Below are 20,436 nucleotides of genomic sequence, written 5' to 3' on the forward strand. Positions count from 1 at the left end.
TTTCTTCCATTTGCTTTAGCATCTCTACACTGGAGAGTAAGTTTCAGTGTCTATTCTGACATCCATTTTGATCTTTTCCTTCTTTCTTGTCTTCTTAATGACCTTTTGCTTTCTTCATGTATAATATTCTTGATGTCATCCACAACTCTTCCGGTCTTTGGTCTTTAGTGTTTAATGTATCAAATCTGTCATTCTACCTAACCATCTTCAAAATAATATGACCACTGTTCTCAATTTTTTACTTCTTCCTTGGGTTTCTTGTCAGCCATGGCAAACGTTGGGGTACCCATTGGTACCGTTAGAATAATCAGTTGAAGGGTAATGGTTGGTAAGGGCAGGGTATGGAAAGCATATGTAGGTTCTCAAAGACTTTCTGAGAAAAGCACCAGTACCAAACTGGGGACAGAGTAGAGCCAGCAGGGCTTGAAAAGATTAAGAACAGAAAACATGATTGAGGTTGACTTGGATTTTGAATATATTTGTGATTGTTTTGTAATACTGTTTCCTCAAATAGAAGAGAGCCTGTAAACAGTAATTTTGTAAAACTGAGGTGGTGGAAGAATGGAAAAAACTCAAAGTAAAGATGCTCAACATAAGTTATGGGAATCGGGAAAGTCTACTAAAAGAGGGAATTTCTAGATGTGGCCCTGAGAGAAATGGTGGTCCTCAAGAAACAATAACCTTTCAAGTTGGAACCTACTAGTATTTCCTCCAGCAAATGTTGTAAAAATACCTTCTATGCTCTTCATGCCCAGCCTCAGAGAGCACCCATAGTTCAATTCCAGTTGAACTCTATTAAAGTAATCAATAATATTTTAAGTATTTGCACATTTCTATGTTAACAAATAGGAAGGCAAAAAAAAAGTCTTCTGCATCTATTTTTTTATGCCATAAGGTAAACCACATTTGCAATTTAAGATATAAAAGACCTGAGAGTAACACACTAATTTTAGAATGATATTGGTGCAACAGATAGAATTAAACTTCTCTGCCATCTCATACTATTGAGTTTATTAGAACAAGAAAACCTCATGACAAAGATCATTTGTTCCAGGCTACTTCACTTGATCAAGCTAGTTAATCTTCAGCTTCCTTCCAGAAGATAGGAAATGATCAGAGCCTCAAATTTCAGCAGGTAACAACATGTGTGCCAGTGGAGGCAGTGTCAGGTAGAAAGAAACATGTAGAAGTGAAACCACTAGCAATCTTACCTGAGCCTCCTTCCTTCCCCATAGCCTTTTCAATGCACCTAGTTCTATCAAGACCTATATTCCCAGAGGAGAGGCCTAACCTGCATCCATCTACCTGGCTTGCCATTACAGAAAACTTAGTTTTTCTTTGTACAAGAATCTGGAGGACAGTCAGTAAATAATGAGTAAGGGTGTGCATCTAGTGCCTTGAGCAGATGCCAGAGAGGTTTTTGTCTTAGGTCAGATAATGACTACAGCATTGTTGTTGTTGTTAAGTGCCCTCTGACTCATAGTGACCCTATGTACAACAGACTGAATCATTGCCCAGCCCTGTGCCGACCTCACAATCAACCCTATAATTGAGCCCATTGCTGTTGGCACTGTGCTAATCCATCTCCTTGGAGGTTTTCTTCTTTTTCACTGACCCTCCACCTTACCAAGCATGATGTCCTTCTCCAGGAAGTGGTCCCTCCTGATAACATGTCCAAAATATGAGAGATGAAGTCTGGCCATCATGGTTTCTAAGGAGCATTATAGCTGTATTTCCTCCAAGACAGATTTGTTTGTTCTTTTGAGGGTTCATGGTACTTTAATATTCTCCTCCAACACCGTAACTCAAATGTGTCAATTCTTCTACCATCTTCTTTACAACACTATACATATATTATATGTCTCCATCTACCCAAAAGCAGAATTATCTTAGAAATTTCTACTGTGTGAGACTGACTGAGAAGCAATTGGTGTTTTAAAAGTTTTCTGAATCTCTAGAATAAAAAGGGTTAATTTTTTTAAAGCCGATAAGTGATAGAAAATTTGGCAACAATTATTGATGTTGACTGTATAACATAATTAAGGCAATTGATACCACAAGATTGTACACATAGAAAGAAGTTGAGTCGACAAATGGTGTGTTATATGTACAAAGGGGCTTAAAAAGGAACATGGAAAATGGAATTAAAAGATAATGAAATGGAAGTAAGAAGGAAGGAGGAAGCTGGATAACTGCTGTTCCATGGAGGGGCTGCAATCATTGAGATGAAACAAAGTGCATGATTTGTTGAATGTAAAACTGATGATCTTCTCTGTAAACCTTCACTTAATTCACAATAAAAACTTTTTTAAAAAAGATAATGGAATTATATGTGTGTTAGTGTGTGTGTGTTACAACAATCAAATATAATATATCTCTGTTTCCCCAAATTTCTTCTTCAAATTATTTCCCTCTCTACTCTATTACAATCTTTATACAAGTTGTTGTTGTTAAGTGCCGTCGAGTGTTTTCTAACCCATAGCGATTCTGTACAGGGTTTCTGAGGAGCAGCTGGTGAGCTTGAACCACCGACCTTGCTGTTCAAACCAACTTTGCAGTCCAGTGCATTAACCCACAACATCACACCAGGACCCCACTTACTTCTACAGGTAAGTGGACCAAAAAGATACACTTTGGAGATGGCATGCCCAGCTCTATGCAGTGCTCACAGGTATTGACATCAATGACTACATACTTCAAAGGAACATAAAAGTCCTCCCCTTTCTCTAGACAACATCGTGCTTTGCAGTGAGCTGGGCTACACACTTACAAATCAGTAATCTAGGTGATGTGTTTCAAAAATGAATTCATCAGTAAATCACTAATAAGGCAGTTGGTTTGATCATAATCAGAAATTAATGCCTCAAGGACCACAAGAAAACCATCTAGAACTAAATTTTGGTCCTGATTTTTCCGCTAGCATTCTTTTCTTTTGAAAATCTGTGAGTCTTCTCTGTGTGCTCAGCCTACCAACATGTAACAGAGCATCTAGGCAGTGAAATCCTGACAGTTACTATTAAGGTAAAAATGGGGTTACAGAATTCATTTTCAAAGTTTTCTTTCCAGTTTATTTAAAAAAAAAAAAAAAATTAGATTGGCACTACCAAATTTAATGACAAGACTACCCTGCTGCGTTCTGAGCCCAGAAAGCTATTGTCTCCCTGGTCTATGTATCCTACTCCGCTCTAATGTTTCCTATAATGCGACTAATAACCAACCATCAGCAATAAATGCCTTGTCATCTCATTGTTGCACACAGCACTAGCTGGAGCAATGATACTGACAAATGAACCTGCGTAATCACTTTGGATTTCTTTGTTACATCTCACAGTGTGAAGATGGCTTCTGCTCAGCACGTCACCAACAAACAAACAAGTGCTATTGCTGTCTCCCCCATCAATCTTTCCTTATTGTTGTCATTCAAACCCCTGTGGCATTCTCACTGTCACCCCTCCTCTCAGGTAAGACATCCCAGATCTTTGAGGTTAGACCTTTGATATCCCTCTCCCACTGTTCCTTTGCCAACGCTGTCTCTAAGAAAGAAATGGAAAGCTAGAGAGCAAGGGATAGAAAGAAGGCAACCTTTCTCTACTTTCCAGCTCTATCTTCCTCAGGAAATAAAAAATAATAATAATAATAAGCTCATTAAAATCCAGTTGAGTCTGACATTTTCTCTTTTACCTTTTCAATCTTTTTATAGTTTCAAATCATTAACTATCAGCATGAAGCTCAAAGGTAGCTCTAGCCATCTATGAAACAGTGACACATTTGACAATATTGCTTTTGAAGAGCCTGTCACATTCTCTCCCCAAACAAGTCTCATTAATGCTCAACTGCCTTTCTTTTCTTCATGCTTCTTTTCTCCTAGATTCTCTCTAATTAGCTTGTATTTTTATGCTCCCTCGTTCCACAGTTTGAGCTTATAAAAAAAAAAAAAGAGGAGGTGGATGTCATTTCGATGAACCCCAAGGCCAAGTTAATCAGCAGAATTAATGACTCTATTACCCATTAGACTAGGGGCCATGGCGTTTAATTCCAAGCACCCAGTTTCGCCTTCTCCCATACTTCTTCATTTTGTTCTGACAAATGAAAACTTGTACTCTCTCAGAGCCAACTCTGAGATCCAACCTATTTGTACAGCATTTCATTTTTCCTTTAGGGTGTGAATTAGGGGGAAAGGTTGAAAACGTAGCTTCCTCGGTCTGCGGTGTCCAAGCTGAGAAAGTGTCTTGCCATTAAAGGAAGGTGGATAAAAGAACATCTCAGGCAAAGCTGGGAAGGACTTGCAGCCTAGTGTTTCCTGTATGACTTGCCACAATCAATTCCATACTTTCAAATGCTTCAGAGTAACAGCCCCATTCACATACACACACATACACACACAATGCTTTTGTATTTTCAAAGTCATTCTGTAGAAGTAAAAGATGTATAGAGATTAAAACCAGCAGACATGTCAGTTCAATAATTTTTCAACAAATATGCTTGATTGGGGTTTGAATCATTTTTGAAAATCTATTTTCAATGGATGGAGCTGCAAAAATGTCCATTTCCAAGAATTGTTTCCTCATGGACAAAGTTCAAAGAATAGTATTCTTTTATCCTCAAAGTCAACACTAACACAAAGCTCGGTCAACAGTTTGTATGTATTCAGAATGCTGTATTTTAAAAGGATCTCCCTAGAGCCTATCAGAAGAGTGAGAGAGATTTACTTCTCAACTCAACAAAAATGTCCCTCCTGGTGTGGCACTGTGGGATCAGCACTGGACTTCGAACCACAAGATCAGCAGTTCAAGCCAACTATCTGTTCTTTGTTGTTGTGGTGGTCAGGTGCCATCGAGTCGGAACCGACTCATAGCGACCCCATGCACAGCAGAACGAAACAATGTTCGATCCTGGGCCAACCTCACTACCGCCGCCACACTTGATGCCATCAATGATGTCACCTGGCTGATCCATCTCGTCGGAGGTCTTCCTCTTTTTCTCTGACCCTCCACCTTACCCAGCATGACATCCTTCTCCAGCAACTGTTCTCTCCAGACAATGTGTCCAAAGTATGAGAGATGAAGCCTAGCCATCTTGACCTCCAAGGAGCACTCTGGTTGTACTTCTTCCAAAACAGATCTATTGGTTCTTTTGGCAGTCCATGGCACTTTCAGCATTCTCCTCCAACACCACAACTCAAAGGCATCAATTCTTCTACGATCTTCCTTATTCACTGTCCAGCTTTCACATCCATATGAGGCTATTGTTCTTTGGAAACCCTAAAAAGGGTTGCTATGAGTCACAACTGACTCCATAGCACTTAACAACAACAACAATATAAGTTCTTAGTTTAATTTTTTATTGTTATCTCTACTGATTAAAAAAAGATTAAAAGAATAGCACAGATTGATCTCACACTCAGCCTTCCAGAGAGTGTAATTACCAAGAATGTTTCAGAGCAAAGACTTTCTTCATTTTGTCCTCTTACAATTTCACTCTCATCTAGTAGTGAAAGCATTTTATTATCATTTGATGGGTTATCTTTGCCCAAAGAGATCATCATCAGAAAAAATTCTTTTTAGATGAAAATCCTCCCTCAGTTGGGTTTGAAGCACCCCCCAAAAAATGTCTGGACTCTAACGTTCTACTCTTTTCTTTAACCCTCTACTTATTCTACAAAATGTACCTGAAAGTATATTGGCAAGAATGATAAAGCTAGCAGTTGCTTTACTCCTTTGCAGCATATATTCAGAGACAATACCATTTTTGTTAACTGATCTTATCTGTTTTAAGTATGAAGGGAACTCTTTGGTGCATTAAAAAATTAAGTCATTAGCAGAGCTGAAGCTTTCAAGGGAAGAAAAAATGACATTTCAGTGGTTATTAATGATGTATTTTTGTGTTACAAAGGGGTATTTGCAATACTTGGAAAAGAAAGGAAGAATATTTGCAATGCTTGAGAAATATCACACTTAGCATAGCTATCTTCAAATGCCATTTAAAATATGAGCCATCCAACTTATCTTTGGTGTGTAGATAGGCAGCAGGTGTGAAATTAATGAGAATGCATTGTAAAAATAAACAATGACATTTATTCATATCACAAAGGACCTCAAAACACTTCATTTTAAGAGCCAGTATAGATCAGTGAGCTTTGTCCCAAATCTGAAATTCAGGGAATAAGAATTCTAGTCCTGACCTACCAACTTGTCAGAAATATGTGAAGGCTAGGATAGCAACTTGCCTTATTTGTATATAAAAAAATAACAGTGATAGTGTAATGAGAAACCATGTTACACATCAATGAGAAATAGTTCATAAAAACCATTACAAAAATTCCTCCCGTACCAAAGAAATAAAATCCCAGGATGCACACGTAGCGTTACACTGGTGCTTTTCAATGTGATCATTTTTTTGTCCCACATACATACTCACTTCCTAACATACCAGGGGGCTTCAAAAAGTTCATAGAACAATTCCATTATCTATCAATTCCATCTTTGTAGGAATATTTTGAAGCTCCCTCGTATCTTTTCTCCTCTTGCACAGGCGGCACAAGACACTAAGCTTTTGGAGTTTTCTGAGATGCTTCTTTGTGTTAGGTTCTCCTCCTTAGTGAACCTTATAGTTCTCTCTGGCAACACTCATGTCATCTGCCCCATTAAACAGCCATGAAGGCAGAAATAGTGCTATTTTGAGTAGTAGCCTAAGAGCTCCACTAAGTGTCTGACCCATAGTGGCATTGTTGTTGTTTTGTGCTGTGGAGTCGGCTCTGACTCATCGCAACCTAGTACAGGGTTTCTGAGGCTGTAGATCTTTACTGGAGCAGAAAGCCTCATCTTTCTCCCATGGAACAGCCAGTAGTTTCAAATTGATGACCCTGAGGTTAGCAGCCCGATTTGTAACCACTACGCTACCAGAGTTCCTTATAGTGGCATTAAGCATTTTATTAAATGTACAAGTGGAAGAAAATGGAGCTGACCCACATAAATCAAAATTAGCAGTGATAAACTTTACTCCCCTTACAAAGCCACCCACAAATATCTCCAGATTACCTCTAATCTACCTTTGAGAAATGTAAGATACCTCAGAATTTTTGAAAGCATGGAAGTGCTTTTGCAACAGGAGCTTCTGAGTAAAGTTGAATGGAAAAATAAATGCTTGGTTTAGACATTTTTACTTTACGGGTTCCTCTTTTATCCTCGATATCCTTTAATAATTAAATTGTCAATAATACAAGAAAATTTAAAACATTCAGCAAGATTTTTCTATTGAGATTTTTTTTCCTTTCAATTTCCAGAAGATAACAAAAAAAAAAAAAAAAAGGGAAAGAAATAGTCCATGTACACAAACTCATTTTACCCTACTTGAGAATAAAGTTTTCTCAACCATGACAGCATATTAGGATCATTTGGGGTGCTTTAATAAATATTACTGTTCAGGCCCTCCACCCCAGAGATTCTAATTTAATTGGTGTGGATTGGAGCCCAGGCATTAGAATTCTAATGTGTAGACAGGGTTTGGAATCACTGAACTAGATGAGGACAGTGAACATGAGTCTCAAGGAAGAAACAACACGTTTAAATTGGGTTCATTTGAAGACCTTCAGGAACTTTGCTGAGTTAGAAATTTCTTTCATAGGGACTTTTAATCTCTTCTTCTGTGCTTCTGCCACTGTCTGCCAACTGTTGTATTATGGTGTTTTGCATGTTGCTATGATGCTAGAAGTTATTCCACTAGTATCTCAAACACCAGTTGATCAACCATAGTGGACAGGTTTCACTGGGTCTTCCATACTAAAATAGACCAAGAAGAAATGCCTGGCAATCTACTTCCAAAAATTAGCCAAGGAAACTCAATGGTAGTCAACAGCATATTGTGAGATATAGTACTAGAAGACGAGCCTCCTAGGTTGAAAGGTATTCAAAGGCACAAGGTTTGCAATGATGGGATCCAGCAGGTCAGGGATCACGAAGATGGCACAGGATAGACAGGATGATGTTTATTTCTGCTATGCATGGGGAACACCATGAGTCTTAGCCACATCTTCAGCAATTAACAACAAAAACATATTAGTGCTTATGGTATATGTAGACAGACTGTATCGTTATTTCTCATTTATGCTGACAGGTGCTAATGAATTCAAGTCAATGACAAAAATGCTACCACTGGGAAGCAGTCGCATGGCTTTATTGTTCTCAAAGTTAGCTGGAAACAAGATCAGAACCACCTGAAGAAGTTCAGAGAAATTCAGATTCTAAAACATCACATGTAACTGAATACAAGTGAAATCCTACGACATGGATTTTTTTTATCACACTTGCCAAGTAATTCTCATGCATTCAGTCTGTTATTATTAGATTTGCATAATAAAGGCATGAACACATAAAAAAAAATTTAAAACAACTATTTTATTCCAAAATGCAACCCCTTCCTATGATTTGGAAGAAAGATTATAGAGTTTTCAGACTCAGATGCAGCAGCATTAGAATTTCAGCTCCAGCATAACTGAGTCATGTGACCATGAGTAATTGACCTAACCCCTTCTGTACAGTGGATAAGATGCCCCCCATACAGTTGCTGTGAACAGCTTAGTAGCCTATAGGACAATATACACAACCAATACAGGCCATTCACATCTCCCCATGCTGTATAATACGACCAGTTGAAACAGGATCAAGGAGCTATGCAAAGTCAAATGGAAAAATGGCATACAAAGAAATAGAAACATCATCATGATACAGAGAACATGTCAATTATGTATTATAAATTTATATAACTTCTAATCATTAAATGGTAAGAATGGAAATGCTAAGTGTATTGGGGATTCAAATTACGTATGGAGTAAATGCTTTTCCTGAGGTATTTGGCACAACTCATGGTATAGCCATATTTACTTGATTAGAATAAACAGTTTGGAAACAATTCAGAAACCATGGCTCTTAACAAACTAATGAAGGCAAAACAATAAGTAGGTCAGAGTCCACTAGAAACTGCAAGTGTTGATTATGAGAAAGACACAGTGAGATCAGATCTTTCTACCTATTAGCTCTCCAACTCCTTCACTCTTCTCAGAGGTAAGAACTTGCCTTGCATTTCTTTGCTTATCAGTACTATTAACAATCAGGAGTCATGGTAGCACAGTGGTTGAGCACTTGACTGCCAGAAGGTTGGTAGTTGTAACCTTCTAGCAGCTGCATGGAGACAGAGGAGACGGTCTGCTTCCGTAAAGATCACAGCCTTGGAAACTTATGAGGGAGTTCTACTCTGACCTATAGGGTGGCGATGAGGGGGAATCCACTGAATGGCAAACCACCTACTACCACTGAGTAAATGCCCACTCACGGCAACCTTAGTATTATTCCCTAGCATTCCTGAGACTGTAAATCTTCACAAAACAGACAGCCTCATCTTTTTCCCAAAGAGCAGCTGGAGAGTTCAAATACTAACTTTTTGATTCGCAACCCAACACTTAACCCACAGCACCACCAGAACTCCTTTTGACAGCAACAGGTTTATATTAAAGTATTAACAGTCAGCTGCCTTGTGGAAGTCTTTCTAAAAGTTCTCTTTTAAGCAAGGTGATTCTGGTGATGCTGATAGGATAAACACTGGGCCGCAGATTGAAAGCTTGGCTGTTCAAACCCACCAGCTGCTCCTCAGGAGAGAGATTGACAGTCTCAGACACCCTGCATAGGGTTGCTATGAGGTACAATCAACTAGATGGCAGTGGGCTTGGGAAGCAAGCTGAATTCAGTTTAACAAATATTTTTTGACCAATTTATAATACAAAACATCCTTCTTTGTACTCCTGGATTATGTGGAATAACCTTCTCTGATTGTATTTCCACATCATTTTATACACATCTGTTTCTTTGTTTCTCTTCTCTTCTAGATCGTTTGTTTCTCCAAGACAGAAACGAAGGCATATTTATCTTTGAATTCCTCTTGCACAGCACAGTACCTCGACACACAATGGGTTGAGGGGAAAAAAAAAGTTGTTTGGGGAATAAAGAGAGTGCTAATGTAATATATCTCTGGTAGCATAGTGGTTACGAATCAGACTGCTAACCTCAAGGTCGGCAGTTTGAAACTACCAGCCATTCCGTGCAAGAAAGATGAGGCTTTCTGCTCCCGTAAAGATTTATAGCCTCGCAAACCCTGTACAGGATCACTATGAGTCGGAACCAATTCCGTGGTACTTAACAACAATAGCAATGTAATATAGCAACAACATATTGCATACTAAAATTCTTTAAAGATATATCAAGCATTTGACAAATGTCTATCCCATTTATTAGGAGCCCCCATGGAGTCCTGGTGTGGTGCTGTGGGTTAATGCGCCAGACTGCAAAGTCATTTGAACTGCAAGGTCGGTGGTTTAAGCTCACCAGCCACTCCTTAGAAACCCTATTCAGGCTCACTATGGGTCAGAACCAACTCGATGGCACTTAACAACAATGGTGCAATGGTAAAGAGATTCACTGCTAACAGACAGGTTGAACGTTCAAACCCTCCCAGTGGCTTTATGTGAGAAATACCTGGCAATCAATCCCATAAAGATTACAGACTAGAGTACCCTCTGGGGCAGTTCTACTCTGTCACATGGGTTTACTATGGGTGGGAATTGACTCGATGGCTCATAACAACAACAATCTCATTATAAACACGGATGCAAAAGAAATTTCAATGAAACATTAGCAAGCTGAACATAGCAGTTCACTGAAAGAATAATAAAACACCCAGAGGTGGTGATCATGTCAGAAATGCAGCCATGGTTCAATATTAGAAAATGTATCCAAAAAAGGTCACTATAGTATAAGGTCAACAGAGATCGACCCGTGCAATGCCATTATGTCAGCAGACGCCAACAAGGCATCTGATAGAAACGTACTCGCATAACAGGAGACAAATGGTGACTCAGAATGCCAGCTTCAGAATGAATGGGGAATCTCCTAAACCAATTCGTCCAGAACCCAAAACCAATAATAAATGGTAATTTCTCCTCTTAACTCCATTATTTAGCATTTTTATACAAACACAATTAAATACTTTTCTAAAAACATAATTATGGGAAAATTAGGGAAATTTTACTCTTCTTTTTAAATGATATGCTTTTATACTTGAAAGAAGCAAGATTTAACTGAAAACTATCAGAAAAATAGTAATTCAATAGATGATCAGCTACAAACTTAATGTATAGTCCTAAAGCTTACTTAAGGAGCTCTGGTAGTGTAGTGGTTACGAATCAGGCCGTGAACCTTAAGGTCAGCAGTTCAAAGTTCTGCCAGAAAAAGATGAGGATTTCTGCTCCCATAAAGATTTACAGTCTTGGAAACCCTGTATAGGGTCTCTATGAGTCGGAACTGATTCCATAGCATACCACGACATCAAAAGCTTACTTGGAGTCCTGGTTTGGCACTGTGGGTTAATGCAGTAGACTTCAAGGTCAGTTTGAACCACAAGGTCGGTGGTTCAAGCTCACCAGCACTCCTCAGAAATCCTATACAGTGTCGACTCGACGGCACTTAACAACAACAGCAAAGCTTAACTACATTGGCTGCATGCATTCTTTCCCTAAAATGAAACCTGTCCAATCCCTGTCCTGCTAAACTTCTGGTGTTGAGGTCCAGCCATCTGTACATTAAAAAGTCCCGCAGGTTATTCTGATGAATGCTGACATTTAAGAAGCACTATAGGAGTCCTAAGGAAGACCATAGAATTGAGGCTTTTGAATTATGGTGTTGGAGAATATTAAGAGTGCCATAGGCTGCCGGAAGAACCAACAGATCTGTGTTGGAAGAAGTGCAACCAGAGTGCTCATTGTAGGCCAGGATGGCCAAACCTCATCTCTCATGCTTTGGACATATTATCAGGAGGGACCAGTCACTGGAGAGGGATATCATGTTTGGTAAGGTGGAGGGTCAGAGGAAAAGAGGAAGACCTCCAGTAAGATGGTTGGCAAAGTGGCAGCATCAATGGGTTCAAGCGTGGCAACAATTGTGAGGTTGGCCCAGGACTAGGAAGTGTTTTGTTCTGTTTTGCATAGTATCGCTATGAATCGGTACCAACTCGATGGCACCTAACAACAACAACATTGGCGTCCTGGTGTGGTGCTGTGGGTTAATGCACTGGACTGCAAAGTCATTTGAACCACAAGGTCAGTGGTCCAAGCTCACCATCCGATCCTTGGAAACCCTATACAGGGTCTCTATGGGTAAAAACCGACTCAACGACACTTAACAACAACAACCTCCTTGTAAGGCACCCTAGCTGCACAGCAGTAAAAGTGCTCATCTGCTAACTGAAGAAGGGTTAGTGGTTCAAACCAACCAGCAACTTCACAGGAGAAAGATGTGCCAGTCTGCTTACCTGAGTATTTACAACCTTGGAAACCTAATGGGCAGTTCTCCTCTGTCTTTACAAGGTCGTGATGAGTCAGAATCAACTCAATGGTGATGAGTTTTTGGCTCTGGAATCTTCCTAGTAGTTTCTCCCTGCCGTTGAGTTGGTTTTAATTTATAGTGCCCCTGTGTAGAGTTTCTGTGAGCGGCTGGTAGGTTTGAAATATCGACCTTCATTAAAGCACTGAATCAAGAAGTAAATAATGCTTGGCCATGATGTCCAGGTGCCTTGGGTGTTCCATGCTTGGCCTCACTATGTACCCCACTCTTGAGTTCACTGGGGATGACACACATTGCATTTAGCCTTCTTTCATACACTTCGCTCGGAGGTGATGATGGTGTTCCATGGAGTCAGTTCTGACTCATTGTGACTCTGTATAGGGTTTCCAAGACTGTAGATCTTATGGAAGCAGAAGGTCTCAACTTTCTCCCATGGTAGTTTTGAACTGCTGACCTTGCAGTTAGCAGCCCAATTCATAATCAATTCATAATCACTACGCTATCAGGGTGTCTGATGCTTAGAGTAACAAAAGCTTCCAGGAAAAACATACCAAGGCACTTAAAGATCTTTGTTGCTGTTGTTGTTGTGAAGTGCCGTTGAATTGATTCCAACCCATAGCAACCCTATAGGCTTTCTAAGGAGCAGCTGGTGAGCTTGAACCATTGATGTTGCAGTTCAAACAACTTTGAGCCTAACACATTAGCCCACAGCGCCACACCAGGACTCCTAAAGAAATATTCCTACTCCTTTATCAGACCAATAAATAATATGATCTAGTAGTGCTTCTAATAACTAAAAAAAGAAGCAAGGGCATAGGAAGAGAGAGGAGGAAAACACAAAGGTAGAAAATGAAAGAAAAGATAAGATGCTATGGAGGATGGAGACAGAAATGGTAATACTGGGTCATCAACGTTCCGGAAAGAAAAGTGAACAGAAATGGAAAGGAAGGTATTTCTGAAGTAATAAGAAAAACAAATTTCCTGATAGAGTTCAGATTGAAAAGGTCCATAGATTTCTGCTTTGTACACGAAGGAGAGATATCAGCCACACTTACTCTCCCACCTTAACCAACTAAACACACACAAAGTACATTTGAAATCATTTTCAGATGTTGGAGAAAAAGGCACTTAAGGGCTGTGATTCCTAAGAGAATGGAGGAATTTAGAGTGAGCCCTGTGATTACCTTCACTGACGATCTAGAAGGAGTTCCCAGGTACACACAGGAGGGAGAACCCATGTAGATCCCCCTGAGCTGAGAAGATTAAGTTCAAAATTCAGTGAGCTCAAATCAATTAGAATTTATAAGACAGAGTGCCAGAAAACAAGAGAGGTACACATAACGAAAATCCTGGAGATGTACAAGAGGTCCCAGTGAGTCTATACCTGAATACTGAGCAGAGAATAAGTGTGAGGAGGGGGAAGAACCACAAGAAAAATCTAGAGGAAACAATCCCCATTATTCTAACACATCAGGAATATCCATAATCCCAACAACCAGAAGAGGGAAACTGTACGCTGCAATACATGGTGCACCACACTGAATGCTCAGAGTGGATTGCAGTTATAGAAGAATATTAAATTAGTATAACCTAAATTTTGCTCTGGCCCTAAGTAAAAGAGCTTAGAAGTAAGCCCTTGAAAGGATCAAACTCTTGCAAATAAATTTAACTGAACCCTAGAATTAAAAAATACCAGCATCCATGATAAAATAGTCACAATGTCTGACATCCAATCAAAATGATCAGGCATTTGTAACATAAAGGGGGGAGTAGTTAATTTTGAAGTCCGTAATCAGAGTACCCTAGGACCATCAAGGGAGAAGAGCATGAGCAGAATGCAGGAGCCTATCCAGAGAAGCAGCAACACCAGAGATGGAGGCAAAGATGGGGACATGGAGAGAGGGAGCAGCTGAGGACTCTAGACTCATGGAAAGTGAAAGGCTGTATGCTGGCAGCTAAGAGGCAGGCTTGCACAATGTGCCCTTTGGTTGTTTAAATTATAATATATTACTGAGTGTTTTTGTGAACATTAAAAAAAAAAAAAAAGAGGGAATAGAAGCAAATACTGTTAAATGATGATGTATGGACTGGATTGTAATCATAGTAATGAAACAAAATACAATAGGATGAGTGCAAAAACTGATGTTCTCCCCTGTAAACTATCATTCAATTCATAATTACAGCTTTAAAAAAAAAAAAAAAATCAGGCATGCAAGGAAAATACAACACATAATAATGAGGAAAAATCAACCTGTAAAAGCAGACCCAAATATGGCACAAATAACAAATTAAGAGAAAAGATAATAACTTGAAATTATAAACATCCACCATATGTTCAAGAATGTGGAGAACATGCATGAGTTCTCTAAGGAAACATGGAAATAAAAAAATGACACCTAACAAACTTCTAAAAAAAATTTAATAAATACAACATGCCAGATGAAAAACAAGTTGGATGTGGTAAACCGCAAATTAAGTATTGCAAAATAAAACATTAATGAACTAGAAATCATAACAATAGAAACTACCCAAAAGAATGCAAAAAGAGAAATATATGAGAGAAAGGATAAGATTATCAGTGAACTTCGAGACAACCTCCATTAGTTTCATAGTCATGTAAACGGAGTCTCTACGGAGTCCTTGAGGTGAGAATATAGCTTAACTTCCAGCTACTCACCAAAATATTAATTATTTTAATTTATCCACATATACCATGGAAGAGGAGTCTTGGTGTGGTGCTGTGGGTTAATGTGCTGGACTGCAAAGTCCGATTGAACCACAAGGTCGGTGGTTCAAGCTCATCAACCACTCCTTGGAAACCCTCTACAGGGTCACTATGGGGCAGAACTGACATAGACAACATTTAGCAACAACCATGGAAGAGAGTCCTGATGAACTACTTCTAAGAGGTCAGTCATTGGAAATCCTGTGGAGTACAATTCTACTCGGAAACATGGGGTTACCATGAGTTGGAGTCAACTTGAGAGCAACTCATTTTTGGGGGTGTTGGGATTGCAAAAGATAGGAAAGAATGAGGGAATATGTATTTTCTTTAAAAAAGAATGTCCAAAAATTTCCCAACTGTAATGATAACTCTTAAGTTCACAGTGGCAAGAATCTCAACAAAGAAGAAGGACACAACAACAAGAGATATTGTAATTAAATTGTTGAAGACGATGGAAAATAGGAAATCTTAAAAGCCTTTAGTGGGGGAAAAAAGAAAGTTACTTTACATATGAAGAAAAAAACTTTGTCAATATTGCATCCTATACCCAGAGAAAACAGCTTTAAAATCAAAGGTAAAATTAAGACATTGTCTTATATATAAAAGCTGAAATAACCCATCACAGACCTTAACAACAACAACATCAACAAACAGATCAACACTAGAAAACACATTCAAGGCTCAAAGCCATTAATCCCATCAACACCTTCAGCAAGTTCCTACTGGGTCATTAGGGGAAGTTGTCTCCTAGCTCTGACTCCAAAGGGTTGTTAACCCAGCACCACCCACCGCCCACTTTTCTGACACCCCCTTTGGACTCTCCCTCCTGGCAGCAACCCTACAGGTGGGAGCTGTGAAGCCTCTGGGACTGAGAAGCTGGAACCAGCAGACCTGGCAGCATCTCCTCCTTCCGCATGTCCCTGGAGGCCTAGCTACAACCATAGACATTTTTCTTCACCTAAGGAGCTCTGGTAGCGTAGTGGTTACGAGTCGGGCTGCCAACCGCAAGATCAGCAGTTCGAAACTACCAGCGGTTCTGCAGGAGAAAGAGGAGGTCTTCTGCTCCCATAAAGATTTACAGCCTTGGAAACCCTGTGCTGGGTCACTATGAGTGGGAACTGACTCTACGGGACTTAACAACAAAATACTTCTCACTGCCTCTTGGAGCCCTGGCTCCCCCCACTGGTGCCCCAGGGCTGGACCGGGCTTCCCTAGGTGGAGACGGACAGAACCCAGCCTTTCCTGATTTTTCCTGCTCTGTTTCCCTGTTGACCATGGAAGACCGGCTCAGTGCAAGTTGGTAGTTGCGACCGGTCCCCTCCTTCCAGATTGCTGCAGCATGGAAATTTGCTTGGTTTGGGCCTGGCCAGAGTTCCTCAGTGAGAAGGCCTGCTAACAGGCACCCTGCTCACATCCTCCCCCGGTGCAGGCTCAGCCGTGGGTGTTTCCCCAGCCAGGAGTGGAGGCTGCCTTCTGTTTCTGCCTTAGGTCAGCCTTCTTCAAACAGTTCTTCTGATCCCCTGGTTCTGCCAGGGCTAGCAGCTCGGTGACAGAGCTCAGATGGCCATCCAGCCAAGCCCAGTGTCCATTCTCAGTATGAGGGACTTCAAAAAGTTCATAGAAAAATTCCATTCTCTTTTGATTGCATTTTTCCATGAACTTTTTGAAGCCCCACCATACATACAGAATCCCCAATTACACTGCCATAGGTTCTAGTCCAATCAGTGACAAGCCCTTTCCCAGTTAGGTGGGTCCTTAATCATAAGCTCTGTGGACTTGTTTGTTGTGGCTTCAGACTGGTCCCTGCTCTGGCCAGAGGTGACTCAATGCCTCAGATCTGGAGGTCGTTGAGGGAGGACTGCAGCAAAGGAGACTTTGCTAAGAGGTCATCCCATGCCAAGTGAGCTCCTGCAATCTCCCTGCAAGCATGGGCCCCCAGGAATCTGCTGTCGGTCTTCAAGCTTGTACCCCAATCATGGTAAGAGCCCTCATTCCAGCTGTGACCCTTCATAATACATGCTTCTTCCCTGGCAAACTCTGAGGACCCTTGTCCCTGGTAGCTTGGAAGTACCAGCACATGGCTCCAGAGCCTGTGCCATGGGGGTCCCTCTGGGTAGCCCAGCCCTGTCTGTAAGCCCATAAGCCTGGGCCCTGGCTGCCCCCCGGTGACTGCTGTCAGGACTCCTGGGGTCTAGGAGCTGCTGCTGGTACTCTGTCCAGCCCTGAGCCTGGACTCTGATTTCTGCCCTCCTTTGTATATCAAATGAATGGGGAGCCTTTGGGCCCCCTTGGTCTTTCTCCTGTCCCCGAGGGGGCACTTGTACTATGAAACGAGTGTTCACATTCATACTTGATGACATCCTTGGCACCAATCATGTATTTCACAGTTTGCACTTTTTGTATTTCAATAAAAATGGAAATTGAAAAAAAAAGTAAGAAAGAAACTTTCAAGGGTAGCTCATGGAATAATCCTATCAGTTGGCTTAATTATTAAAGTTTATGTTCTATCTTCCAGTATGGTGAGTAATGTTAAGAGTATTAAAAGCTTATGAACAGACATCTAAGATACAAATATTGGTCTTTGATTTTCTGGAACAAAAGAGAAAGAAGGAAACTCAAGACCTCGGAAAGGAACTGGACTACATACAGGACCAGCAGTCTACATGAACCACTGCTTCCTCTGTCTTGAGACCAGAAGCATTAACTAGATGATGTCCAGCTACCACTCTTAAAAGTTCTGATCAAGTACACGATAGACGAATTCTGATTTAAAAAATGAAAAAAATGTGGAGCAGTACTTCAAATTCTTAACAAATTCAGGCTTACTGGACCTACCGAGGTTACAGAGTCTCTGCCACGATGGCCCTATGTTACTCTTTAAATCTTGAATAGAAACTATCCCCTGATGTAACACTTTCACACAGAGTTATAACAATTTAGAACAAAGAGTAAAAATTGTCACCCTTGAGTATTGCATTAAAAAATAATACATACTGATATATGTAGAACAATATATTCAACAATATTGTTCTTAAATGTTTTTGAGTCAGTTCCGACTCATAACGATACTGTACAGAGTTTCTGAGGAGCAGCTAGTGGGTTTTAACCACCAACTTTGTAATTAGCAGTCCAGTGCTTATACTACAGCATCACACCAGGACTTTCTCTTTCTCCCTCCATATATATATATATATACTTGTTGTTGTTAGGTGCCATCAAGTCGGCACTGACTCATAGCTACCCCATGCATAAACAGAACTAAACATCGCCCGGTCCTGCACCAACCTCACAATTGTTGCTACGTTTCAGCCCATTGCTGTTGCCTCTGTACCAATCCATATCCTTGGGGGTCTTCCTCTTTTTCTCTGACTCTCCATTTTACCAAACATGACATCCATGATACCTGGATTTAGACAAAGGGATAAAGCACACTGATAATAGTACATATATCGTTGGTGTTGTTGTTACTAAGTGCTGTCAAGTCGATTCTGACTCATGGTGACCCTGCATAGGGTTTCCAAGAAGTGGCTGGTGGGTTTGAACCACTTATCTTGTGGTTAGTAGTCCAGTGCTTATCCTATAGCATGAAACCAGGACTACAGTTAATATGCTATTGTTATTGTTATTTAGTGCCATCTAGTCATTTCTGACTCATAGCGACCCTGTATAGGGTTTCTGAGGAGCAGCTGGTAAGCTTGAACCACTGAATTTGAGGTTCAAACCTATCTTCCAGTCCAGTGCATTAACCCACAGTACCACACCAGGACTCCAGTAAATATGTAGGGAACTATAAAAGATTTCTTATTTTTCAAAATTAACTTAAAAGATCACTGCTTAAATATGAAAGTATTGTGAGCTCATTAATGTATAATTAAATGTATGCCCAAAATATCACACACAAACACACACACACAAATGACAGAAGAGAAATGGAAGCATGTGGCATATAAGATTCTTAGACAATATGTGAATTGGTATAATACTAACAGGGTTTGTTTTTGGTCTTGTTTTTTTGAAAAGCCTACAAGCTGATCCTAAAATTTATGAAATCCAAAAGTCTTGGACCAATTTTTAAAAAGAAGAAAGTTAGAAGACTTACAATAAATTTATTGCAACCTAGATAGTGTGGTATAGATCATATGGATCAAAGGAACAGAATATTGTCAGATGATTTTTGTCATTTAACAGCCGAAGGAGAATCTTTGCAACAAATAATGTTCTCAGCTCCCGCCTTATAGAGAATCACCTCTAATAAAATCATTTAAAAAATCAGTTACCATCAAGTCAACTATGACTCCCATCAGTGTCAGAGTAGAACTCTGCTCCACAGAGTTTTCATGTCTGATAGCTTTGGAAGTAGATCACCAGAGTTTTCTTCCAAGTCATTTCTGGGTGGGCTTGAACCATCCACCTTTTGATTAGCAGCCAAGTGCATTAACCATTTACACTACCTAATCATAGATCTAAGTTCAAGAGTTAAAACTATGAAATTTATAGTGGGGGGGGACAGATAATCTAAATTGTTTGGCAAGCGTTTTGTTGTTGTTTTAAGGACATGAAAACCCATCATCTGTAAAAGAAAAGAAATTGATTAATTGAACTAACATAAAATTAAAGGATTTTTCTCTTTAAAGGATAATATAATAAAAATGAGAAGGCAGGGCATGACTGGGTGAAAATATTTGCATACTATATGTCCAAAAAAAAATTTAAAAAACTTGAATAGATTAGAACTTGAACCTAGAATAGGTTGAATGATGATGATGTCGTATAACTAAATCATAAGAAGACTAGCAATAATACTAGGGAATTTACTTAAGCAAATCCTTCACCAAAGAAAACATACAAATGGCAAAAAATGTTGCTTAGTATCATTATTCATCAGAGGCATACAAATTAAAACCATAATGAGATATTACTACACATACAAGATAATACCCCATTATCTTTTTATTTCATTTATCCAAATACTTTTTGACGCCCCTTCATATACACAATAGACTTTTAAGGCTGAAATGTAAAGCTCTGACCATACAATTATTCTCATAAAGACCAAAAAGATTGATAAATTGACCACATAAAAATAAAAGACCATTAACATATTTGAAAAGCAATATTCACTCTGTGAAATGATATTTACAAAACATATGACAATGGGTTACTAGCCTTAATATGCAAAAGATTCTTACAGGTTTTTCATGGGTTTTGTTTTTTTTTTTTTTAATTGCTTAAACTTAAAAGGACATAAACTGGCAAGTCCCCAGAGGAAAAAGAAAATGATCAATAATAACATGAAAAGATGCTCTTTCTCAGTTATTATTAAGG

This window comes from Chrysochloris asiatica, unplaced genomic scaffold (genome assembly GCF_000296735.1).
Source record: "Chrysochloris asiatica unplaced genomic scaffold, ChrAsi1.0 scaffold00040, whole genome shotgun sequence".
In the NCBI taxonomy this organism is placed as follows: domain Eukaryota; kingdom Metazoa; phylum Chordata; class Mammalia; order Afrosoricida; family Chrysochloridae; genus Chrysochloris; species Chrysochloris asiatica.